Raw genomic sequence first — 26443 nt, 5'->3', positions numbered from 1 at the left:
TTAAAGAGGGGCTCAATACAGGCCAAATTTCCTATGGAAACATGCCCGCGCAAAATCGCAATTTTCCGAAAAAAATGACCCCAAACCCGATTCTGAGAACACCCACTGGGGACGCTCCTGGTGACCTGACGGACGCACCCTAGAAGTTTCAGAGCCCTCGGGCTACATTTTGTGGAGTTATGGCAAGTTTAATGAGGGGCTAAATACAGGCCAAATTTCCTATGAAAACATGCCCGCGCAAAATCGCGATTTTCCGAAAAAAGTACCCCGAACCCGATTCTGAGAAAACCCACTGGGGACGCTCCTAGTGACCTGACGGACGCACCCTAGAAGTTTCAGAGCCCACGGGCTACGTTTTGTGGAGTTACGGCCAGTTTAATGAGGGGCTAAATACAGGCAAAATTTCCTATGAAAACATGCCCGCGCAAAATTGCGATTTTCCGAAAAAAGAGCCCCGAACCCGATTCTTAGAAAACCCACTGGGGAAGCTCCTAGTGACCTGACGGACGCACCCTAGAAGTTTCAGAGCCCTCGGGCTACGTTTTGTGGAGTTACGGCCAGTTTAATGAGGGGCTAAATACAGGCCAAATTTCCTATGAAAACATGCCCGCGCAAAATCGCGATTTTCCAAAAAAAAAACGTACCCCGAACCCGATTCTGAGAAAAACCCACTGGGGACGCTCCTAGTGATCTGACGGACGCACCCTAGAAGTTTCAGAGCCCTCGGGCTACATTTTGTGGAGTTATGGCAAGTTTAATGAGGGGCTTAATACAGGCCAAATTTCCTATGAAAACATGCCCGCGCAAAATCGCGATTTTCCGAAAAAAGTACCCCGAACCCGATTCTGAGAAAACCCACTGGGGACGCTCCTAGTGACCTGACGGACGCACCCTAGAAGTTTCAGAGCCCACGGGCTACGTTTTGTGGAGTTACGGCCAGTTTAATGAGGGGTTAAATACAGGCCAAATTTCCTATGAAAACATGCCTGCGCAAAATCGCGATTTTCCGAAAAAAGAGCCCCGAACCCGATTCTGAGAAAACCCACTGGGGATGCTCCTAGTGACCTGACGGAGGCACCCTAGAAGTTTCAGAGCCCTCGGGCAACGTTTTGTGGAGTTATGGCAAGTTTAATGAGGGGCTAAATACAGGCCAAATTTCCTATGAAAACATGCCCGCGCAAAATCCCGATTTTCCGAAAAAAGAGCCCCGAACTCGATTCTGAGAAAACCCACTGGGGATGCTCCTAGTGACCTGACGGACGCACCCTAGAAGTTTCAGAGCCCTCGGGCTACGTTTTGTGGAGTTATGGCAAGTTTAATGAGGGGCTAAATACAGGCCAAATTTCCTATGAAAACATGCCCGCGCAAAATCGCGATTTTCTGAAAAAAAGTACCCCGAACCCGAGTCTGAGAAAACCCACTGGGGACGCTCCTAGTGATCTGACGGACGCACCCTAGAAGTTTCACAGCCCTCGGGCTACGTTTTGTGGAGTTACGGCCAGTTTAAAGAGGGGCTCAATACAGGCCAAATTTCCTATGGAAACATGCCCGCGCAAAATTGCCATTTTCCGAAAAAAAGGACCCCGAACCCGATTCTGAGAACACCCACTGGGGACGCTCCTGGTGACCTGACGGACGCACCCTAGAAGTTTCAGAGCCCTCGGGCTACATTTTGTGGAGTTATGGCCAGTTTAATGAGGGGCTAATTACAGGCCAAATTTCCTATGAAAACATGCCCGCGCAAAATCGCAATTTTCCGAAAAAAGTACCCCGAACCCGATTCTGAGAAAACCCACTGGGGACGCTCCTAGTGACCTGACGGACGCACCCTAGAAGTTTCAGAGCCCTCGGGCTACGTTTTGTGGAGTTACGGCCAGTTAAATGAGGGGTTAAATACAGGCCAAATTTCCTATGAAAACATGCCCGCGCAAAATCGCAATTTTCCGAAAAAAGAGCCCCGAACCTGATTCTGCGAAAACCCACTGGGGATGCTCCTAGTGACCTGACGGACGCACCCTAGAAGTTTCAGAGCCCTCAGGCTACGTTTTGTGGAGTTACAGCCAGTTTAATGAGGGGCTAATTACAGGCCAAATTTCCTATGAAAACATGCCCGCGCAAAATTGCGATTTTCCGAAAAAAAGGACCCCGAACTGGATTCTAAGAAAACCCACTGGGGACGCTCCTAGTGACTTGACGGACGCACCCTAGAAGTTTCAGAGCCCTCAGGCAACGTTTTGTGGAGTTATGGCAAGTTTAATGAGGGGCTAAATACAGGCAAAATTTCCTATGAAAACATGCCCGCGCAAAACCGCGACTTTCTGAAAAAAAGGACCCCGAACCCGATTCTGAGAAAACCCACTGGGGACGTTACTAGTGACCTGACGGACGCACCCTAGAAGTTTCAGAGCCCTCGGGCTACGTTTTGTGGAGTTACGGCCAGTTTAATGAGGGGTTAAATACAGACCAAATTTCCTATGAAAACATGCCCGCGCAAAACCGCGATTTTCCAAAAAAAGAGCCCCGAACCCGATTCTGAGAAAACCCACTGGGGATGCTCCTAGTGACCTGACGGACGCACCCAAGAAGTTTCAGAGCCCTCTGGCTACGTTTTGTGGAGTTACGACCAGTTTAATGAGGGGCTAAATACAGGCCAAATTTCCTATGAAAACATGCCCGCGCAAAATCCCGATTTTCCGAAAAACGTACCCCGAACCCGATTCTGAGAAAACCCACTGGGGATGCTCCTAGTGACCTGACGGACGCACCCAAGAAGTTTCAGAGCCCTCGGGCTACGTTCTGTGGAGTTACGGCCAGTTTAATGAGGGGCTAAATACAGGCCAAATTTCCTATGAAAACATGCCCGCGCAAAATTGCATTTTTTCCGAAAAAAGAGCCCCGAACCCGATTCTGAGAAAACCCACTGGGGACGCTCCTAGTGACCTGACGGACGCACCCTAGAAGTTTCAGAGCCCTCAGGCAACGTTTTGTGGAGTTATGGCAAGTTTAATGAGGGGCTAAATACAGGCAAAATTTCCTATGAAAACATGCCCGCGCAAAACCGCGACTTTCTGAAAAAAAGGACCCCGAACCCGATTCTGAGAAAACCCACTGGGGACGTTCCTAGTGACCTGACGGACGCACCCTAGAAGTTTCAGAGCCCTCGGGCTACGTTTTGTGGAGTTACGGCCAGTTTAATGAGGGGTTAAATACAGACCAAATTTCCTATGAAAACATGCCCGCGCAAAACCGCGATTTTCCAAAAAAAGAGCCCCGAACCCGATTCTGAGAAAACCCACTGGGGATGCTCCTAGTGACCTGACGGACGCACCCAAGAAGTTTCAGAGCCCTCGGGCTACGTTCTGTGGAGTTACGGCCAGTTTAATGAGGGGCTAAATACAGGCCAAATTTCCTATGAAAACATGCCCGCGCAAAATTGCGATTTTCTGAAAAATACCCCGAACCCGATTCTGAGAAAACCCACTGGGGACGCTCCTAGTGACCTGACGGACGCACCCTAGAAGTTTCAGAGCCCTCGGGCTACGTTTTGTGGAGTAACGGCCAGTTTAAAGGGGGGCTAAATACAGGCCAAATTTCCTATGAAAACATGCCCGCGCAAAATCGCGATTTTCCGAAAAAAGAGCCCCGAACCCAATTCTGAGAAAACCCACTGGGGACGCTCCTAGTGACCTGACGGACGCACCCTAGAAGTTTGAGAGCCCTCGGGCTAGTTTTTTGGAGTTATGGCAAGTTTCATGAGGGGCTAAATACAGGCCAAATTTCCTATGAAAACATGCCCGCGCAAAATCGCGATTTTCCGAAAAAAGAACCCCGAACCCGATTCTGAGAAAACCCACTGGGGACGCTCCTAGTGACCTGACGGACGCACCCTAGAAGTTTCAGAGCCCTCGGGCTACGTTTTGTGGAGTTACGGCCAGTTTAATGAGGGGCTAAATACAGGCCAAATTTCCTATGAAAACATGCCCGCGCAAAATTGCATTTTTTCCGAAAAAAGAGCCCCGAACCCGATTCTGAGAAAACCCACTGGGGACGCTCCTAGTGACCTGACGGACGCACCCTAGAAGTTTCAGAGCCCTCAGGCAACGTTTTGTGGAGTTATGGCAAGTTTAATGAGGGGCTAAATACAGGCAAAATTTCCTATGAAAACATGCCCGCGCAAAACCGCGACTTTCTGAAAAAAAGGACCCCGAACCCGATTCTGAGAAAACCCACTGGGGACGCTCCTAGTGACCTGACGGACGCACCCTAGAAGTTTCAGAGCCCTCGGGCTACGTTTTGTGGAGTTACGGCCAGTTTAATGAGGGGTTAAATACAGACCAAATTTCCTATGAAAACATGCCCGCGCAAAACCGCGATTTTCCAAAAAAAGAGCCCCGAACCCGATTCTGAGAAAACCCACTGGGGATGCTCCTAGTGACCTGACGGACGCACCCAAGAAGTTTCAGAGCCCTCGGGCTACGTTCTGTGGAGTTACGGCCAGTTTAATGAGGGGCTAAATACAGGCCAAATTTCCTATGAAAACATGCCCGCGCAAAATTGCGATTTTCTGAAAAATACCCCGAACCCGATTCTGAGAAAACCCACTGGGGACGCTCCTAGTGACCTGACGGACGCACCCTAGAAGTTTCAGAGCCCTCGGGCTACGTTTTGTGGAGTAACGGCCAGTTTAAAGGGGGGCTAAATACAGGCCAAATTTCCTATGAAAACATGCCCGCGCAAAATCGCGATTTTCCGAAAAAAGAGCCCCGAACCCAATTCTGAGAAAACCCACTGGGGACGCTCCTAGTGACCTGACGGACGCACCCTAGAAGTTTGAGAGCCCTCGGGCTAGTTTTTTGGAGTTATGGCAAGTTTCATGAGGGGCTAAATACAGGCCAAATTTCCTATGAAAACATGCCCGCGCAAAATCGCGATTGTCCGAAAAAAGAACCCCGAACCCGATTCTGAGAAAACCCACTGGGGACGCTCCTAGTGACCTGACGGACGCACCCTAGAAGTTTCAGAGCCCTCGGGCTACGTTTTGTGGAGTTACGGCCAGTTTAATGAGGGGCTAAATACAGGCCAAATTTCCTATGAAAACATGCCCGCGCAAAATCGCGATTTTCCGAAAAAAAGGACCCCGAACCCGATTCTGAGAAAACCCACTGGGGACGCTCCTAGTGACCTGACGGACGCACCCTAGAAGTTTCAGAGCCCTCTGGCTACGTTTTGTGGAGTAACGGTCAGTTTAATTAGGGGCTAAATACAGGCCAAATTTCCTATGAAAACATGCCCGCGCAAAATCGCGATTTTCCGAAAAAAGTACCCCGAACCCGATTCTGAGAAAACCCACTGGGGACGCTCCTAGTGATCTGACGGACGCACCCTAGAAGTTTCAGAGCCCTCGGGCTACGTTTTGTGGAGTTATGGCAAGTTTAATGAGGGGCTTAATACAGGCACAATTTCCTATGAAAACATGCCTGCGCAAAATCGCGACTTTCTGAAAAAAAGGACCCCGAACCCGATTCTGATGAAACCCGATTCTGAGGAAACCCACTGGGGACGCTCCTAGTGACCTGACGGACGCACCCTAGAAGTTTCAGAGCCCTCAGGCTACGTTTTGTGGAGTTACGGCCAGTTTAATGAGGGGTTAAATACAGACCAAATTTCCTATGAAAACTTGCCCGCGTAAAACAGCGATTTTCCAAAAAAAGAGCCCCGAACCCGATTCTGAGAAAACCCACTGGGGACGCTCCTAGTGATCTGACGGACGCACCCTAGAAGTTTCAGAGCCCTCGGGCTACGTTTTGTGGAGTTATGGCAAGTTTAATGAGGGGCTAAATACAGGCACAATTTCCTATGAAAACATGCCTGCGCAAAATCGCGACTTTCTGAAAAAAAGGACCCCGAACCCGATTCTGATGAAACCCACTGGGGACGCTCCTAGTGACCTGACAGACGCACCCAAGAAGTTTCAGAGCCCTCGGGCTACGTTCTGTGGAGTTACGGCCAGTTTAATGAGGGGCTAAATACAGGCCAAATTTCCTATGAAAACATGCCCGCGCAAAATTGTGTTTTTTCCGAAAAAAGAGCCCCGAACCCGATTCTGAGAAAACCCACTGGGGACGTTCCTAGTGACCTGACGGACGCACCCTAGAAGTTTCAGAGCCCTCGGGCTACGTTTTGTGGAGTTACGGCCAGTTTAATGAGGGGTTAAATACAGGCCAAATTTCCTATGAAAACATGCCCGCGCAAAATCGCGATTTTCCGAAAAAAGAGCCCCGAACCTGATTCTGAGAAAACCCACTGGGGACGCTCCTAGTGACCTGACGGACGCACCCTAGAAGTTTCAGAGCCCTCGGGCTACGTTTTTTGGAGTTATGGCAAGTTTAATGAGGGGCTAAATACAGGCCAAATTTCCTATGAAAACATGCCCGCGCAAAATCGCGACTTTCTGAAAAAAAGTACCCCGAACCCGATTCTGAGAAAACCCACTGGGGACGCTCCTAGTGATCTGACGGATGCACCCTAGAAGTTTCAGAGCCCTCTGGCTACGTTTTGTGGAGTTACGGCCAGTTTAAAGAGGGGCTCAATACAGGCCAAATTTCCTATGGAAACATGCCCGCGCAAAATTGCGATTTTCCGAAAAAAAGGACCCCGAACCCGATTCTGAGAACACCCACTGGGGACGCTCCTGGTGACCTGACGGACGCACCCTAGAAGTTTCAGAGCCCTCGGGCTACATTTTGTGGAGTTATGGCAAGTTAAATGAGGGGCTAAATACAGGCCAAATTTCCTATGAAAAAATGCCCGCGCAAGTTGCGATTTTCCGGAAAAAAGGACCCGAACCGGATTCTGAGAAAACCCACTGGGGACGCTCCTAGTGACCTGACGGACGCACCCTAGAAGTTTCAGAGCCCTCGGGCTACGTTTTGTGGAGTTACAGCCAGTTTAATGAGGGGCTAAATACAGGCAAAATTTCCTATGAAAACATGCCCGCGCAAAATCGCGATTTTCTGAAAAACGTACCCCGAACCCGATTCTGAGAAAACCCACTGGGGACGCTCCTAGTGACCTGACGGACGCACCCTAGAAGTTTCAGAGCCCTCGGGCTACGTTTTGTGGAGTTACGGCCAGTTTAATGAGGGGCTAAATACAGGCAAAATTTCCTATGAAAACATGCCCGCGCAAAATTGCGATTTTCCGGAAAAAAGGACCCGAACCGGATTCTGAGAAAACCCACTGGGGACGCTCCTAGTGACCTGACGGACGCACCCTAGAAGTTTCAGAGCCCTCGGGCTACGTTTTGTGGAGTTATGGCAAGTTTAATGAGGGGCTAAATACAGGCCAAATTTCCTATGAAAACATGCCCGCGCAAAATCGCGATTTTCCGAAAAAAGTACCCCGAACCCGATTCTGAGAAAACCCACTGGGGACGCTCCTAGTGACCTGACGGACGCACCCTAGAAGTTTCAGAGCCCTCGGGCTACGTTTTGTGGAGTTACGTCCAGTTTAATGAGGGGCTAAATACAGGCCAAATTTCCTATGAAAACATGCCCGCGCAATATTGCGATTTTCCGAAAAAAGAGCCCCGAACCCGATTCTTAGAAAACCCACTGGGGACGCTCCTAGTGACCTGACGGAGGCACCCTAGAAGTTTCAGAGCCCTCGGGCTACGTTTTGTGGAGTTATGGCAAGTTTAATGAGGGGCTAAATACAGGCCAAATTTCCTATGAAAACATGCCCGCGCAAAATCGCGATTTTCCGAAAAAAAGGACCCCGAACCCGATTCTGAGAAAACCCACTGGGGACGCTCCTAGTGACCTGACGGACGCACCCTAGAAGTTTCAGAGCCCTCGGGCTACGTTTTGTGGAGTTATGGCAAGTTTAATGAGGGGCTAAATACAGGCCAAATTTCCTATGAAAACATGCCCGCGCAAAATCGCGACTTTCTGAAAAAAAGTACCCCGAACCCGATTCTGAGAAAACCCACTGGGGACGCTCCTAGTGATCTGACGGATGCACCCTAGAAGTTTCAGAGCCCTCTGGCTACGTTTTGTGGAGTTACGGCCAGTTTAAAGAGGGGCTCAATACAGGCCAAATTTCCTATGGAAACATGCCCGCGCAAAATCGCAATTTTCCGAAAAAAATGACCCCAAACCCGATTCTGAGAACACCCACTGGGGACGCTCCTGGTGACCTGACGGACGCACCCTAGAAGTTTCAGAGCCCTCGGGCTACATTTTGTGGAGTTATGGCAAGTTTAATGAGGGGCTAAATACAGGCCAAATTTCCTATGAAAACATGCCCGCGCAAAATCGCGATTTTCCGAAAAAAGTACCCCGAACCCGATTCTGAGAAAACCCACTGGGGACGCTCCTAGTGACCTGACGGACGCACCCTAGAAGTTTCAGAGCCCACGGGCTACGTTTTGTGGAGTTACGGCCAGTTTAATGAGGGGCTAAATACAGGCAAAATTTCCTATGAAAACATGCCCGCGCAAAATTGCGATTTTCCGAAAAAAGAGCCCCGAACCCGATTCTTAAAAAACCCACTGGGGAAGCTCCTAGTGACCTGACGGACGCACCCTAGAAGTTTCAGAGCCCTCGGGCTACGTTTTGTGGAGTTACGGCCAGTTTAATGAGGGGCTAAATACAGGCCAAATTTCCTATGAAAACATGCCCGCGCAAAATCGCGATTTTCCAAAAAAAGAGCCCCGAACCCGATTCTGAGAAAAACCCACTGGGGACGCTCCTAGTGATCTGACGGACGCACCCTAGAAGTTTCAGAGCCCTCGGGCTACATTTTGTGGAGTTATGGCAAGTTTAATGAGGGGCTTAATACAGGCCAAATTTCCTATGAAAACATGCCCGCGCAAAATCGCGATTTTCCGAAAAAAGTACCCCGAACCCGATTCTGAGAAAACCCACTGGGGACGCTCCTAGTGACCTGACGGACGCACCCTAGAAGTTTCAGAGCCCACGGGCTACGTTTTGTGGAGTTACGGCCAGTTTAATGAGGGGTTAAATACAGGCCAAATTTCCTATGAAAACATGCCTGCGCAAAATCGCGATTTTCCGAAAAAAGAGCCCCGAACCCGATTCTGAGAAAACCCACTGGGGATGCTCCTAGTGACCTGACGGACGCACCCTAGAAGTTTCAGAGCCCTCGGGCAACGTTTTGTGGAGTTATGGCAAGTTTAATGAGGGGCTAAATACAGGCCAAATTTCCTATGAAAACATGCCCGCGCAAAATCCCGATTTTCCGAAAAAAGAGCCCCGAACTCGATTCTGAGAAAACCCACTGGGGATGCTCCTAGTGACCTGACGGACGCACCCTAGAAGTTTCAGAGCCCTCGGGCTACGTTTTGTGGAGTTATGGCAAGTTTAATGAGGGGCTAAATACAGGCCAAATTTCCTATGAAAACATGCCCGCGCAAAATCGCGATTTTCTGAAAAAAAGTACCCCGAACCCGAGTCTGAGAAAACCCACTGGGGACGCTCCTAGTGATCTGACGGACGCACCCTAGAAGTTTCACAGCCCTCGGGCTACGTTTTGTGGAGTTACGGCCAGTTTAAAGAGGGGCTCAATACAGGCCAAATTTCCTATGGAAACATGCCCGCGCAAAATTGCCATTTTCCGAAAAAAAGGACCCCGAACCCGATTCTGAGAACACCCACTGGGGACGCTCCTGGTGACCTGACGGACGCACCCTAGAAGTTTCAGAGCCCTCGGGCTACATTTTGTGGAGTTATGGCCAGTTTAATGAGGGGCTAATTACAGGCCAAATTTCCTATGAAAACATGCCCGCGCAAAATCGCGATTTTCCGAAAAAAGTACCCCGAACCCGATTCTGAGAAAACCCACTGGGGACGCTCCTAGTGACCTGACGGACGCACCCTAGAAGTTTCAGAGCCCTCGGGCTACGTTTTGTGGAGTTACGGCCAGTTAAATGAGGGGTTAAATACAGGCCAAATTTCCTATGAAAACATGCCCGCGCAAAATCGCAATTTTCCGAAAAAAGAGCCCCGAACCTGATTCTGCGAAAACCCACTGGGGATGCTCCTAGTGACCTGACGGACGCACCCTAGAAGTTTCAGAGCCCTCAGGCTACGTTTTGTGGAGTTACAGCCAGTTTAATGAGGGGCTAATTACAGGCCAAATTTCCTGTGAAAACATGCCCGCGCAAAATTGCGATTTTCCGAAAAAAAGGACCCCGAACTGGATTCTAAGAAAACCCACTGGGGACGCTCCTAGTGACTTGACGGACGCACCCTAGAAGTTTCAGAGCCCTCAGGCAACGTTTTGTGGAGTTATGGCAAGTTTAATGAGGGGCTAAATACAGGCAAAATTTCCTATGAAAACATGCCCGCGCAAAACCGCGACTTTCTGAAAAAAAGGACCCCGAACCCGATTCTGAGAAAACCCACTGGGGACGTTACTAGTGACCTGACGGACGCACCCTAGAAGTTTCAGAGCCCTCGGGCTACGTTTTGTGGAGTTACGGCCAGTTTAATGAGGGGTTAAATACAGACCAAATTTCTTATGAAAACATGCCCGCGCAAAACCGCGATTTTCCAAAAAAAGAGCCCCGAACCCGATTCTGAGAAAACCCACTGGGGATGCTCCTAGTGACCTGACGGACGCACCCAAGAAGTTTCAGAGCCCTCGGGCTACGTTCTGTGGAGTTACGACCAGTTTAATGAGGGGCTAAATACAGGCCAAATTTCCTATGAAAACATGCCCGCGCAAAATCCCGATTTTCCGAAAAACGTACCCCGAACCCGATTCTGAGAAAACCCACTGGGGATGCTCCTAGTGACCTGACGGACGCACCCAAGAAGTTTCAGAGCCCTCGGGCTACGTTCTGTGGAGTTACGGCCAGTTTAATGAGGGGCTAAATACAGGCCAAATTTCCTATGAAAACATGCCCGCGCAAAATTGCATTTTTTCCGAAAAAAGAGCCCCGAACCCGATTCTGAGAAAACCCACTGGGGACGCTCCTAGTGACCTGACGGACGCACCCTAGAAGTTTCAGAGCCCTCAGGCAACGTTTTGTGGAGTTATGGCAAGTTTAATGAGGGGCTAAATACAGGCAAAATTTCCTATGAAAACATGCCCGCGCAAAACCGCGACTTTCTGAAAAAAAGGACCCCGAACCCGATTCTGAGAAAACCCACTGGGGACGTTCCTAGTGACCTGACGGACGCACCCTAGAAGTTTCAGAGCCCTCGGGCTACGTTTTGTGGAGTAACGGCCAGTTTAATGAGGGGTTAAATACAGACCAAATTTCCTATGAAAACATGCCCGCGCAAAACCGCGATTTTCCAAAAAAAGAGCCCCGAACCCGATTCTGAGAAAACCCACTGGGGATGCTCCTAGTGACCTGACGGACGCACCCAAGAAGTTTCAGAGCCCTCGGGCTACGTTCTGTGGAGTTACGGCCAGTTTAATGAGGGGCTAAATACAGGCCAAATTTCCTATGAAAACATGCCCGCGCAAAATTGCGATTTTCTGAAAAATACCCCGAACCCGATTCTGAGAAAACCCACTGGGGACGCTCCTAGTGACCTGACGGACGCACCCTAGAAGTTTCAGAGCCCTCGGGCTACGTTTTGTGGAGTAACGGCCAGTTTAAAGGGGGGCTAAATACAGGCCAAATTTCCTATGAAAACATGCCCGCGCAAAATCGCGATTTTCCGAAAAAAGAGCCCCGAACCCAATTCTGAGAAAACCCACTGGGGACGCTCCTAGTGACCTGACGGACGCACCCTAGAAGTTTGAGAGCCCTCGGGCTAGTTTTTTGGAGTTATAGCAAGTTTCATGAGGGGCTAAATACAGGCCAAATTTCCTATGAAAACATGCCCGCGCAAAATCGCGATTTTCCGAAAAAAGAACCCCGAACCCGATTCTGAGAAAACCCACTGGGGACGCTCCTAGTGACCTGACGGACGCACCCTAGAAGTTTCAGAGCCCTCGGGCTACGTTTTGTGGAGTTACGGCCAGTTTAATGAGGGGCTAAATACAGGCCAAATTTCCTATGAAAACATGCCCGCGCAAAATCGCGATTTTCCGAAAAAAAGGACCCCGAACCCGATTCTGAGAAAACCCACTGGGGACGCTCCTAGTGACCTGACGGACGCACCCTAGAAGTTTCAGAGCCCTCGGGCTACGTTTTGTGGAGTAACGGTCAGTTTAATTAGGGGCTAAATACAGGCCAAATTTCCTATGAAAACATGCCCGCGCAAAATCGCGATTTTCCGAAAAAAGTACCCCGAACCCGATTCTGAGAAAACCCACTGGGGACGCTCCTAGTGATCTGACGGACGCACCCTAGAAGTTTCAGAGCCCTCGGGCTACGTTTTGTGGAGTTATGGCAAGTTTAATGAGGGGCTTAATACAGGCACAATTTCCTATGAAAACATGCCTGCGCAAAATCGCGACTTTCTGAAAAAAAGGACCCCGAACCCGATTCTGATGAAACCCGATTCTGAGGAAACCCACTGGGGACGCTCCTAGTGACCTGACGGACGCACCCTAGAAGTTTCAGAGCCCTCAGGCTACGTTTTGTGGAGTTACGGCCAGTTTAATGAGGGGTTAAATACAGACCAAATTTCCTATGAAAACTTGCCCGCGTAAAACAGCGATTTTCCAAAAAAAGAGCCCCGAACCCGATTCTGAGAAAACCCACTGGGGACGCTCCTAGTGATCTGACGGACGCACCCTAGAAGTTTCAGAGCCCTCGGGCTACGTTTTGTGGAGTTATGGCAAGTTTAATGAGGGGCTAAATACAGGCACAATTTCCTATGAAAACATGCCTGCGCAAAATCGCGACTTTCTGAAAAAAAGGACCCCGAACCCGATTCTGATGAAACCCACTGGGGACGCTCCTAGTGACCTGACAGACGCACCCAAGAAGTTTCAGAGCCCTCGGGCTACGTTCTGTGGAGTTACGGCCAGTTTAATGAGGGGCTAAATACAGGCCAAATTTCCTATGAAAACATGCCCGCGCAAAATTGTGTTTTTTCCGAAAAAAGAGCCCCGAACCCGATTCTGAGAAAACCCACTGGGGACGTTCCTAGTGACCTGACGGACGCACCCTAGAAGTTTCAGAGCCCTCGGGCTACGTTTTGTGGAGTTACGGCCAGTTTAATGAGGGGTTAAATACAGGCCAAATTTCCTATGAAAACATGCCCGCGCAAAATCGCGATTTTCCGAAAAAAGAGCCCCGAACCTGATTCTGAGAAAACCCACTGGGGACGCTCCTAGTGACCTGACGGACGCACCCTAGAAGTTTCAGAGCCCTCGGGCTACGTTTTTTGGAGTTATGGCAAGTTTAATGAGGGGCTAAATACAGGCCAAATTTCCTATGAAAACATGCCCGCGCAAAATCGCGACTTTCTGAAAAAAAGTACCCCGAACCCGATTCTGAGAAAACCCACTGGGGACGCTCCTAGTGATCTGACGGATGCACCCTAGAAGTTTCAGAGCCCTCTGGCTACGTTTTGTAGAGTTACGGCCAGTTTAAAGAGGGGCTCAATACAGGCCAAATTTCCTATGGAAACATGCCCGCGCAAAATTGCGATTTTCCGAAAAAAAGGACCCCGAACCCGATTCTGAGAACACCCACTGGGGACGCTCCTGGTGACCTGACGGACGCACCCTAGAAGTTTCAGAGCCCTCGGGCTACATTTTGTGGAGTTATGGCAAGTTAAATGAGGGGCTAAATACAGGCCAAATTTCCTATGAAAAAATGCCCGCGCAAAATTGCGATTTTCCGGAAAAACGGACCCGAACCGGATTCTGAGAAAACCCACTGGGGACGCTCCTAGTGACCTGACGGACGCACCCTAGAAGTTTCAGAGCCCTCGGGCTACGTTTTGTGGAGTTACAGCCAGTTTAATGAGGGGCTAAATACAGGCAAAATTTCCTATGAAAACATGCCCGCGCAAAATCGCGATTTTCCGAAAAACGTACCCCGAACCCGATTCTGAGAAAACCCACTGGGGACGCTCCTAGTGACCTGACGGACGCACCCTAGAAGTTTCAGAGCCCTCGGGCTACGTTTTGTGGAGTTACGGCCAGTTTAATGAGGGGCTAAATACAGGCAAAATTTCCTATGAAAACATGCCCGCGCAAAATTGCGATTTTCCGGAAAAAAGGACCCGAACCGGATTCTGAGAAAACCCACTGGGGACGCTCCTAGTGACCTGACGGACGCACCCTAGAAGTTTCAGAGCCCTCGGGCAACGTTTTGTGGAGTTATGGCAAGTTTAATGAGGGGCTAAATACAGGCCAAATTTCCTATGAAAACATGCCCGCGCAATATTGCGATTTTCCGAAAAAAGTACCCCGAACCCGATTCTGAGAAAACCCACTGGGGATGCTCCTAGTGACCTGACGGACGCACCCTAGAAGTTTCAGAGCCCTCGGGCTACGTTTTGTGGAGTTACGGCCAGTTTAATGAGGGGCTAAATACAGGCCAAATTTCCTATGAAAACATGCCCGCGCAATATTGCGATTTTCCGAAAAAAGAGCCCCGAACCCGGTTCTGAGAAAACCCACTGGGGACACTCCTAGTGACCTGACGGACGCACCCTAGAAGTTTCAGAGCCCTCGGGCTACGTTTTGTGGAGTTACGGCCAGTTTAATGAGGGGCTAATTACAGGCAAAATTTCCTATGAAAACCTGCCCGCGCAAAATCGCGATTTTCCGAAAAAAGTACCCCGAACCCGATTCTGAGAAAACCCACTGGGGACGCTCCTAGTGATCTGACGGACGCACCCTAGAAGTTTCAGAGCCCTCGGGCTACGTTTTGTGGAGTTACGGCCAGTTTAATGAGGGGCTAAATACAGGCCAAATTTCCTATGAAAACATGCCCGCGCAGAATCGCGATTTTCCGAAAAAAGTACCCCGAACCCGATTCTGAGAAAACCCACTGGGGACGTTCCTAGTGACCTGACGGAGGCACCCTAGAAGTTTCAGAGCCCTCGAGCTATGTTTTGTGGAGTTACGGCCAGTTTAATGAGGGGCTAAATACAGGCAAAATTTCCTATGAAAACATGCCCGCGCAAAATTGCGATTTTCCGAAAAAAGAGCCCCGAACCCGATTCTTAGAAAACCCACTGGGGACGCTCCTAGTGACCTGACGGAGGCACCCTAGAAGTTTCAGAGCCCTCGGGCTACGTTTTGTGGAGTTATGGCAAGTTTAATGAGGGGCTAAATACAGGCCAAATTTCCTATGAAAACATGCCCGCGCAAAATCGCGATTTTCCGAAAAAAAGGACCCCGAACCCGATTCTGAGAAAACCCACTGGGGACGCTCCTAGTGACCTGACGGACGCACCCTAGAAGTTTCAGAGCCCTCGGGCTACGTTTTGTGGAGTTATGGCAAGTTTAATGAGGGGCTAAATACAGGCCAAATTTCCTATGAAAACATGCCCGCGCAAAATCGCGACTTTCTGAAAAAAAGTACCCCGAACCCGATTCTGAGAAAACCCACTGGGGACGCTCCTAGTGATCTGACGGATGCACCCTAGAAGTTTCAGAGCCCTCTGGCTACGTTTTGTGGAGTTACGGCCAGTTTAAAGAGGGGCTCAATACAGGCCAAATTTCCTATGGAAACATGCCCGCGCAAAATCGCAATTTTCCGAAAAAAATGACCCCAAACCCGATTCTGAGAACACCCACTGGGGACGCTCCTGGTGACCTGACGGACGCACCCTAGAAGTTTCAGAGCCCTCGGGCTACATTTTGTGGAGTTATGGCAAGTTTAATGAGGGGCTAAATACAGGCCAAATTTCCTATGAAAACATGCCCGCGCAAAATCGCGATTTTCCGAAAAAAGTACCCCGAACCCGATTCTGAGAAAACCCACTGGGGACGCTCCTAGTGACCTGACGGACGCACCCTAGAAGTTTCAGAGCCCACGGGCTACGTTTTGTGGAGTTACGGCCAGTTTAATGAGGGGCTCAATACAGGCAAAATTTCCTATGAAAACATGCCCGCGCAATATTGCGATTTTCCGAAAAAAGTACCCCGAACCCGATTCTGAGAAAACCCACTGGGGATGCTCCTAGTGACCTGACGGACGCACCCTAGAAGTTTCAGAGCCCTCGGGCTACGTTTTGTGGAGTTATGGCAAGTTTAATGAGGGGCTAAATACAGGCCAAATTTCCTATGAAAACATGCCCCCGCAAAATCGCGACTTTCTGAAAAAAAGTACCCCGAACCCGATTCTGAGAAAACCCACTGGGGACGCTCCTAGTGACCTGACGGATGCACCCTAGAAGTTTCAGAGCCCTCTGGCTACGTTTTGTGGAGTTACGGCCAGTTTAAAGAGGGGCTCAATACAGGCCAAATTTCCTATGGAAACATGCCCGCGCAAAATCGCAATTTTCCGAAAAAAATGACCCCAAACCCGATTCTGAGAACACCCACTGGGGACGCTCCTGGTGACCTGACGGACGCACCCTAGAAGTTTCAGAGCCCTCGGGCTACATTTTGTGGAGTTATGGCAAGTTTAATGAGGGGCTAAATACAGGCCAAATTTCCTATGAAAACATGCCCGCGCAAAATCGCGATTTTCCGAAAAAAGTACCCCGAACCCGATTCTGAGAAAACCCACTGGGGACGCTCCTAGTGACCTGACGGACGCACCCTAGAAGTTTCAGAGCCCACGGGCTACGTTTTGTGGAGTTACGGCCAGTTTAATGAGGGGCTAAATACAGGCAAAATTTCCTATGAAAACATGCCCGCGCAAAATTGCGATTTTCCGAAAAAAAGGACCCTGAACCGGATTCTGAGAAAACCCACTGGGGAAGCTCCTAGTGACCTGACGGACGCACCCTAGAAGTTTCAGAGCCCTCGGGCTACGTTTTGTGGAGTTACGGCCAGTTTAATGAGGGGCTAAATACAGGCCAAATTTCCTATGAAAACATGCCCGCGCAAAATCGCGATTTTCCGAGAAACGTACCCCGAACCCGATTCTGAGAAAACCCACTGGGGACGCTCCTAGTGATCTGACGGACGCACCCTAGAAGTTTCAGAGCCCTCGGGCTACGTTTTGTGGAGTTACGGCCAGTTTAAAGAGGGGCTCAATACAGGCCAAATTTCCTATGGAAACATGCCCGCGCAAAATCGCGATTTTCCGAAAAAAGTACCCCGAACCCGATTCTGAGAAAACCCACTGGGGACGCTCCTAGTGACCTGACGGACGCACCCTAGAAGTTTCAGAGCCCTCGGGCTCGATTTTGTGGAGTTACGGCCAGTTTAATGAGGGGTTAAATACAGGCCAAATTTCCTATGAAAACATGCCCGCGCAAAATCGCGATTTTCCGAAAAAAGAGCCCCGAACCCGATTCTGAGAAAACCCACTGGGGATGCTCCTAGTGACCTGACGGACGCACCCTAGAAGTTTCAGAGCCCTCGGGCAACGTTTTGTGGAGTTATGGCAAGTTTAATGAGGGGCTAAATACAGGCCAAATTTCCTATGAAAACATGCCCGCGCAAAATCGCGATTTTCCGAAAAAAGAGCCCCGAACCCGATTCTGAGAAAACCCACTGGGGAAGCTCCTAGTGACCTGACGGACGCACCCTAGAAGTTTCAGAGCCCTCGGGCAACGTTTTGTGGAGTTATGGCAAGTTTAATGAGGGGCTAAATACAGGCCAAATTTCCTATGAAAACATGCCCGCGCAATATTGCGATTTTCCGAAAAAAGTACCCCGAACCCGATTCTGAGAAAACCCACTGGGGATGCTCCTAGTGACCTGACGGACGCACCCTAGAAGTTTCAGAGCCCTCGGGCTACGTTTTGTGGAGTTACGGCCAGTTTAATGAGGGGCTAAATACAGGCCAAATTTCCTATGAAAACATGCCCGCGCAAAATCGCGATTTTCCAAAAAAAAAACGTACCCCGAACCCGATTCTGAGAAAAACCCACTGGGGACGCTCCTAGTGATCTGACGGACGCACCCTAGAAGTTTCAGAGCCCTCGGGCTACATTTTGTGGAGTTATGGCAAGTTTAATGAGGGGCTTAATACAGGCCAAATTTCCTATGAAAACATGCCCGCGCAAAATCGCGATTTTCCGAAAAAAGTACCCCGAACCCGATTCTGAGAAAACCCACTGGGGACGCTCCTAGTGACCTGACGGACGCACCCTAGAAGTTTCAGAGCCCACGGGCTACGTTTTGTGGAGTAACGGCCAGTTTAATGAGGGGTTAAATACAGGCCAAATTTCCTATGAAAACATGCCCGCGCAAAATCGCAATTTTCCGAAAAAAGAGCCCCGAACCCGATTCTGAGAAAACCCACTGGGGATGCTCCTAGTGACCTGACGGACGCACCCTAGAAGTTTCAGAGCCCTCGGGCAACGTTTTGTGGAGTTATGGCAAGTTTAATGAGGGGCTAAATACAGGCCAAATTTCCTATGAAAACATGCCCGCGCAAAATCCCGATTTTCCGAAAAAAGAGCCCCGAACCCGATTCTGAGAAAACCCACTGGGGACGCTCCTAGTGACCTGACGGACGCACCCTAGAAGTTTCAGAGCCCTCGGGCTACGTTTTGTGGAGTTATGGCAAGTTTAATGAGGGGCTAAATACAGGCCAAATTTCCTATGAAAACATGCCCGCGCAAAATCGCGATTTTCCGAAAAAAGTACCCCGAACCCGATTCTGAGAAAACCCACTGGGGACGCTCCTAGTGACCTGACGGACGCACCCTAGAAGTTTCAGAGCCCTCGGGCTACGTTTTGTGGAGTTACGTCCAGTTTAATGAGGGGCTAAATACAGGCCAAATTTCCTATGAAAACATGCCCGCGCAATATTGCGATTTTCCGAAAAAAGAGCCCCGAACCCGATTCTTAGAAAACCCACTGGGGACGCTCCTAGTGACCTGACGGAGGCACCCTAGAAGTTTCAGAGCCCTCGGGCAACGTTTTGTGGAGTTATGGCAAGTTTAATGAGGGGCTAAATACAGGCCAAATTTCCTATGAAAACATGCCCGCGCAAAATCGCGATTTTCCGAAAAAAAGTACCCCGAACCCGATTCTGAGAAAACCCACTGGGGACGCTCCTAGTGACCTGACGGACGCACCCTAGAAGTTTCAGAGCCCTCGGGCTACGTTTTGTGGAGTTATGGCAAGTTTAATGAGGGGCTAAATACAGGCCAAATTTCCTATGAAAACATGCCCGCGCAAAATCACGACTTTCTGAAAAAAAGTACCCCGAACCCGATTCTGAGAAAACCCACTGGGGACGCTCCTAGTGATCTGACGGATGCACCTTAGAAGTTTCAGAGCCCTCTGGCTGTGTTTTGTGGAGTTACGGCCAGTTTAAAGAGGGGCTCAATACAGGCCAAATTTCCTATGGAAACATGCCCGCGCAAAATCGCAATTTTCCGAAAAAAATGACCCCAAACCCGATTCTGAGAACACCCACTGGGGACGCTCCTGGTGACCTGACGGACGCACCCTAGAAGTTTCAGAGCCCTCGGGCTACATTTTGTGGAGTTATGGCAAGTTTAATGAGGGGCTTAATACAGGCCAAATTTCCTATGAAAACATGCCCGCGCAAAATCGCGATTTTCCGAAAAAAGTACCCCGAACCCGATTCTGAGAAAACCCACTGGGGACGCTCCTAGTGACCTGACGGACGCACCCTAGAAGTTTCAGAGCCCACGGGCTACGTTTTGTGGAGTTACGGCCAGTTTAATGAGGGGCTCAATACAGGCAAAATTTCCTATGAAAACATGCCCGCGCAATATTGCGATTTTCCGAAAAAAGTACCCCGAACCCGATTCTGAGAAAACCCACTGGGGATGCTCCTAGTGACCTGACGGACGCACCCTAGAAGTTTCAGAGCCCTCGGGCTACGTTTTGTGGAGTTATGGCAAGTTTAATGAGGGGCTAAATACAGGCCAAATTTCCTATGAAAACATGCCCCCGCAAAATCGCGACTTTCTGAAAAAAAGTACCCCGAACCCGATTCTGAGAAAACCCACTGGGGACGCTCCTAGTGACCTGACGGATGCACCCTAGAAGTTTCAGAGCCCTCTGGCTACGTTTTGTGGAGTTACGGCCAGTTTAAAGAGGGGCTCAATACAGGCCAAATTTCCTATGGAAACATGCCCGCGCAAAATCGCAATTTTCCGAAAAAAATGACCCCAAACCCGATTCTGAGAACACCCACTGGGGACGCTCCTGGTGACCTGACGGACGCACCCTAGAAGTTTCAGAGCCCTCGGGCTACATTTTGTGGAGTTATGGCAAGTTTAATGAGGGGCTAAATACAGGCCAAATTTCCTATGAAAACATGCCCGCGCAAAATCGCGATTTTCCGAAAAAAGTACCCCGAACCCGATTCTGAGAAAACCCACTGGGGACGCTCCTAGTGACCTGACGGACGCACCCTAGAAGTTTCAGAGCCCACGGGCTACGTTTTGTGGAGTTACGGCCAGTTTAATGAGGGGCTAAATACAGGCAAAATTTCCTATGAAAACATGCCCGCGCAAAATTGCGATTTTCCGAAAAAAAGGACCCTGAACCGGATTCTGAGAAAACCCACTGGGGACGCTCCTAGTGACCTGACGGACGCACCCTAGAAGTTTCAGAGCCCTCGGGCTACGTTTTGTGGAGTTACGGCCAGTTTAATGAGGGGCTAAATACAGGCCAAATTTCCTATGAAAACATGCCCGCGCAAAATCGCGATTTTCCGAGAAACGTACCCCGAACCCGATTCTGAGAAAACCCACTGGGGACGCTCCTAGTGATCTGACGGACGCACCCTAGAAGTTTCAGAGCCCTCGGGCTACGTTTTGTGGAGTTACGGCCAGTTTAAAGAGGGGCTCAATACAGGCCAAATTTCCTATGGAAACATGCCCGCGCAAAATCGCGATTTTCCGAAAAAAGTACCCCGAACCCGATTCTGAGAAAACCCACTGGGGACGCTCCTAGTGACCTGACGGACGCACCCTAGAAGTTTCAGAGCCCTCGGGCTCGATTTTGTGGAGTTACGGCCAGTTTAATGAGGGGTTAAATACAGGCCAAATTTCCTATGAAAACATGCCCGCGCAAAATCGCGATTTTCCGAAAAAAGAGCCCCGAACCCGATTCTGAGAAAACCCACTGGGGATGCTCCTAGTGACCTGACGGACGCACCCTAGAAGTTTCAGAGCCCTCGGGCAACGTTTTGTGGAGTTATGGCAAGTTTAATGAGGGGCTAAATACAGGCCAAATTTCCTATGAAAACATGCCCGCGCAAAATCGCGATTTTCCGAAAAAAGAGCCCCGAACCCGATTCTGAGAAAACCCACTGGGGATGCTCCTAGTGACCTGACGGACGCACCCTAGAAGTTTCAGAGCCCTCGGGCAACGTTTTGTGGAGTTATGGCAAGTTTAATGAGGGGCTAAATACAGGCCAAATTTCCTATGAAAACATGCCCGCGCAAAATCCCGATTTTCCGAAAAAAGAGCCCCGAACCCGATTCTGAGAAAACCCACTGGGGACGCTCCTAGTGACCTGACGGACGCACCCTAGAAGTTTCAGAGCCCTCGGGCTACGTTTTGTGGAGTTATGGCAAGTTTAATGAGGGGCTAAATACAGGCCAAATTTCCTATGAAAACATGCCCGCGCAAAATCACGATTTTCCGAAAAAAGTACCCCGAACCCGATTCTGAGAAAACCCACTGGGGACGCTCCTAGTGACCTGACGGACGCACCCTAGAAGTTTCAGAGCCCTCGGGCTACGTTTTGTGGAGTTACGGCCAGTTTAATGAGGGGCTAAATACAGGCCAAATTTCCTATGAAAACATGCCCGCGCAATATTGCGATTTTCCGAAAAAAGAGCCCCGAACCCGGTTCTGAGAAAACCCACTGGGGACACTCCTAGTGACCTGACGGACGCACCCTAGAAGTTTCAGAGCCCTCGGGCTACGTTTTGTGGAGTTGCGGCCAGTTTAATGAGGGGCTAATTACAGGCAAAATTTCCTATGAAAACATGCCCGCGCAAAATCGCGATTTTCAGAAAAACGTACCCCGAACCCGATTCTGAGAAAACCCACTGGGGACGCTCCTAGTGATCTGACGGACGCACCCTAGAAGTTTCAGAGCCCTCGGGCTACGTTTTGTGGAGTTACGGCCAGTTTAAAGAGGGGCTCAATACAGGCCAAATTTCCTATGGAAACATGCCCGCGCAAAATCGCGATTTTCCGAAAAAAGTACCCCGAACCCGATTCTGAGAAAACCCACTGGGGACACTCCTAGTGACCTGACGGACGCACCCTAGAAGTTTCAGAGCCCTCGGGCTCGATTTTGTGGAGTTACGGCCAGTTTAATGAGGTGTTAAATACAGGCCAAATTTCCTATGAAAACATGCCCGCGCAAAATCGCGATTTTCCGAAAAAAGAGCCCCGAACCCGATTCTGAGAAAACCCACTGGGGATGCTCCTAGTGACCTGACGGACGCACCCTAGAAGTTTCAGAGCCCTCGGGCTACGTTTTGTGGAGTTACGGCCAGTTTAATGAGGGGCTAAATACAGGCAAAATTTCCTATGGAAACATGCCCGCGCAAAATTGCGATTTTCCGAAAAAAGAGCCCCGAACCCGATTCTTAGAAAACCCACTGGGGACGCTCCTAGTGACCTGACGGAGGCACCCTAGAAGTTTCAGAGCCCTCGGGCAACGTTTTGTGGAGTTATGGCAAGTTTAATGAGGGGCTAAATACAGGCCAAATTCCCTATGAAAACATGCCCGCGCAAAATCGTGATTTTCCGAAAAAAAGGACCCCGAACCCGATTCTGAGAAAACCCACTGGGGACGCTCCTAGTGACCTGACGGACGCACCCTAGAAGTTTCAGAGCCCTCGGGCTACGTTTTGTGGAGTTATGGCAAGTTTAATGAGGGGCTAAATACAGGCCAAATTTCCTATGAAAACATGCCCGCGCAAAATCGCGACTTTCTGAAAAAAAGTACCCCGAACCCGATTCTGAGAAAACCCACTGGGGACGCTCCTAGTGATCTGACGGATGCACCCTAGAAGTTTCAGAGCCCTCTGGCTACGTTTTGTGGAGTTATGGCAAGTTTAATGAGGGGCTAAATACAGGCCAAATTTCCTATGGAAACATGCCCGCGCAAAATCGCGATTTTCCGAAAAAAATGACCCCGAACCCGATTCTGAGAACACCCACTGGGGACGCTCCTGGTGACCTGACGGACGCACCCTAGAAGTTTCAGAGCCCTCGGGCTACGTTTTGTGGAGTTATGGCAAGTTTAATGAGGGGCTAAATACAGGCCAAATTTCCTATGAAAACATGCCCGCGCAAAATCGCGATTTTCCGAAAAAAGTACCCCGAACCCGATTCTGAGAAAACCCACTGGGGACGCTCCTAGTGACCTGACGGACGCACCCTAGAAGTTTCAGAGCCCTCGGGCTACGTTTTGTGGAGTTACGTCCAGTTTAATGAGGGGCTAAATACAGGCCAAATTTCCTATGAAAACATGCCCGTGCAATATTGCGATTTTCCGAAAAAAGAGCCCCGAACCCGGTTCTGAGAAAACCCACTGGGGACACTCCTAGTGACCTGACGGACGCACCCTAGAAGTTTCAGAGCCCTCGGGCTACGTTTTGTGGAGTTGCGGCCAGTTTAATGAGGGGCTAATTACAGGCAAAATTTCCTATGAAAACATGCCCGCGCAAAATCATGATTTTCCGAAAAAAGTACCCCGAACCCGATTCTGAGAAAACCCACTGGGGACGCTCCTAGTGATCTGACGGACGCACCCTAGAAGTTTCAGAGCCCTCTGGCTACGTTTTGTGGAGTTACGGCCAGTTTAAAGAGGGGCTCAATACAGGCAAAATTTCCTATGAAAACATGCCCGCGCAATATTGCGATTTTCCGAAAAAAGTACCCCGAACCCGATTCTGAGAAAACCCACTGGGGATGCTCCTAGTGACCTGACGGACGCACCCTAGAAGTTTCAGAGCCCTCGGGCTACGTTTTGTGGAGTTATGGCAAGTTTAATGAGGGGCTAAATACAGGCCAAATTTCCTATGAAAACATGCCCGCGCAAAATCGCGACTTTCTGAAAAAAAGTACCCCGAACCCGATTCTGAGAAAACCCACTGGGGACGCTCCTAGTGACCTGACGGATGCACCCTAGAAGTTTCAGAGCCCTCTGGCTACGTTTTGTGGAGTTACGGCCAGTTTAAAGAGGGGCTCAATACAGGCCAAATTTCCTATGGAAACATGCCCGCGCAAAATCGCAATTTTCCGAAAAAAATGACCCCAAACCCGATTCTGAGAACACCCACTGGGGACGCTCCTGGTGACCTGACGGACGCACCCTAGAAGTTTCAGAGCCCTCGGGCTACATTTTGTGGAGTTATGGCAAGTTTAATGAGGGGCTAAATACAGGCCAAATTTCCTATGAAAACATGCCCGCGCAAAATCGCGATTTTCCGAAAAAAGTACCCCGAACCCGATTCTGAGAAAACCCACTGGGGACGCTCCTAGTGACCTGACGGACGCACCCTAGAAGTTTCAGAGCCCACGGGCTACGTTTTGTGGAGTTACGGCCAGTTTAATGAGGGGATAAATACAGGCAAAATTTCCTATGAAAACATGCCCGCGCAAAATTGCGATTTTCCGAAAAAAAGGACCCCGAACCGGATTCTGAGAAAACCCACTGGGGAAGCTCCTAGTGACCTGACGGACGCACCCTAGAAGTTTCAGAGCCCTCGGGCTACGTTTTGTGGAGTTACGGCCAGTTTAATGAGGGGCTAAATACAGGCCAAATTTCCTATGAAAACATGCCCGCGCAAAATCGCGATTTTCCGAAAAACGTACCCCGAACCCGATTCTGAGAAAACCCACTGGGGACGCTCCTAGTGATCTGACGGACGCACCCTAGAAGTTTCAGAGCCCTCGGGCTACGTTTTGTGGAGTTACGGCCAGTTTAAAGAGGGGCTCAATACAGGCCAAATTTCCTATGGAAACATGCCCGCGCAAAATCGCGATTTTCCGAAAAAAGTACCCCGAACCCGATTCTGAGAAAACCCACTGGGGACGCTCCTAGTGACCTGACGGACGCACCCTAGAAGTTTCAGAGCCCTCGGGCTCGATTTTGTGGAGTTACGGCCAGTTTAATGAGGGGTTAAATACAGGCCAAATTTCCTATGAAAACATGCCCGCGCAAAATCGCGATTTTCCGAAAAAAGAGCCCCGAACCCGATTCTGAGAAAACCCACTGGGGATGCTCCTAGTGACCTGACGGACGCACCCTAGAAGTTTCAGAGCCCTCGGGCTACGTTTTGTGGAGTTGCGGCCAGTTTAATGAGGGGCTAAATACAGGCCAAATTTCCTATGAAAACATGCCCGCGCAAAATCGCGATTTTCCGAAAAAGAGCCCCGAACCCGATTCTGAGAAAACCCACTGGGGATGCTCCTAGTGACCTGACGGACGCACCCTAGAAGTTTCAGAGCCCTCGGGCTACGTTTTGTGGAGTTACGGCCAGTTTAATGAGGGGCTAAATACAGGCAAAATTTCCTATGGAAACATGCCCGCGCAAAATTGCGATTTTCCGAAAAAAGAGCCCCGAACCCGATTCTTAGAAAACCCACTGGGGACGCTCCTAGTGACCTGACGGAGGCACCCTAGAAGTTTCAGAGCCCTCGGGCAACGTTTTGTGAAGTTATGGCAAGTTTAATGAGGGGCTAAATACAGGCCAAATTCCCTATGAAAACATGCCCGCGCAAAATCGCGATTTTCCGAAAAAAAGGACCCCGAACCCGATTCTGAGAAAACCCACTGGGGACGCTCCTAGTGACCTGACGGACGCACCCTAGAAGTTTCAGAGCCCTCGGGCTACGTTTTGTGGAGTTACGGCCAGTTTAATGAGGGGCTAAATACAGGCCAAATTTCCTATGAAAACATGCCCGCGCAAAATCGCGACTTTCTGAAAAAAAGTACCCCGAACCCGATTCTGAGAAAACCCACTGGGGACGCTCCTAGTGATCTGACGGATGCACCCTAGAAGTTTCAGAGCCCTCTGGCTACGTTTTGTGGAGTTATGGCAAGTTTAATGAGGGGCTAAATACAGGCCAAATTTCCTATGGAAACATGCCCGCGCAAAATTGCGATTTTCCGAAAAAAATGACCCCGAACCCGATTCTGAGAACACCCACTGGGGACGCTCCTGGTGACCTGACGGACGCACCCTAGAAGTTTCAGAGCCCTCGGGCTACGTTTTGTGGAGTTATGGCAAGTTTAATGAGGGGCTAAATACAGGCCAAATTTCCTATGAAAACATGCCCGCGCAAAATCGCGATTTTCCGAAAAAAGTACCCCGAACCCGATTCTGAGAAAACCCACTGGGGACGCTCCTAGTGACCTGACGGACGCACCCTAGAAGTTTCAGAGCCCTCGGGCTACGTTTTGTGGAGTTAC

Source organism: Halichoeres trimaculatus, unplaced genomic scaffold (assembly GCF_033239565.1).
Source record: "Halichoeres trimaculatus isolate MK-OKI-2021-1 unplaced genomic scaffold, fHalTri1.1 fHalTri1_scaffold_5, whole genome shotgun sequence".
Lineage (NCBI taxonomy): Eukaryota > Metazoa > Chordata > Actinopteri > Labriformes > Labridae > Halichoeres > Halichoeres trimaculatus.
This window is presented reverse-complemented; position numbering follows the sequence as displayed.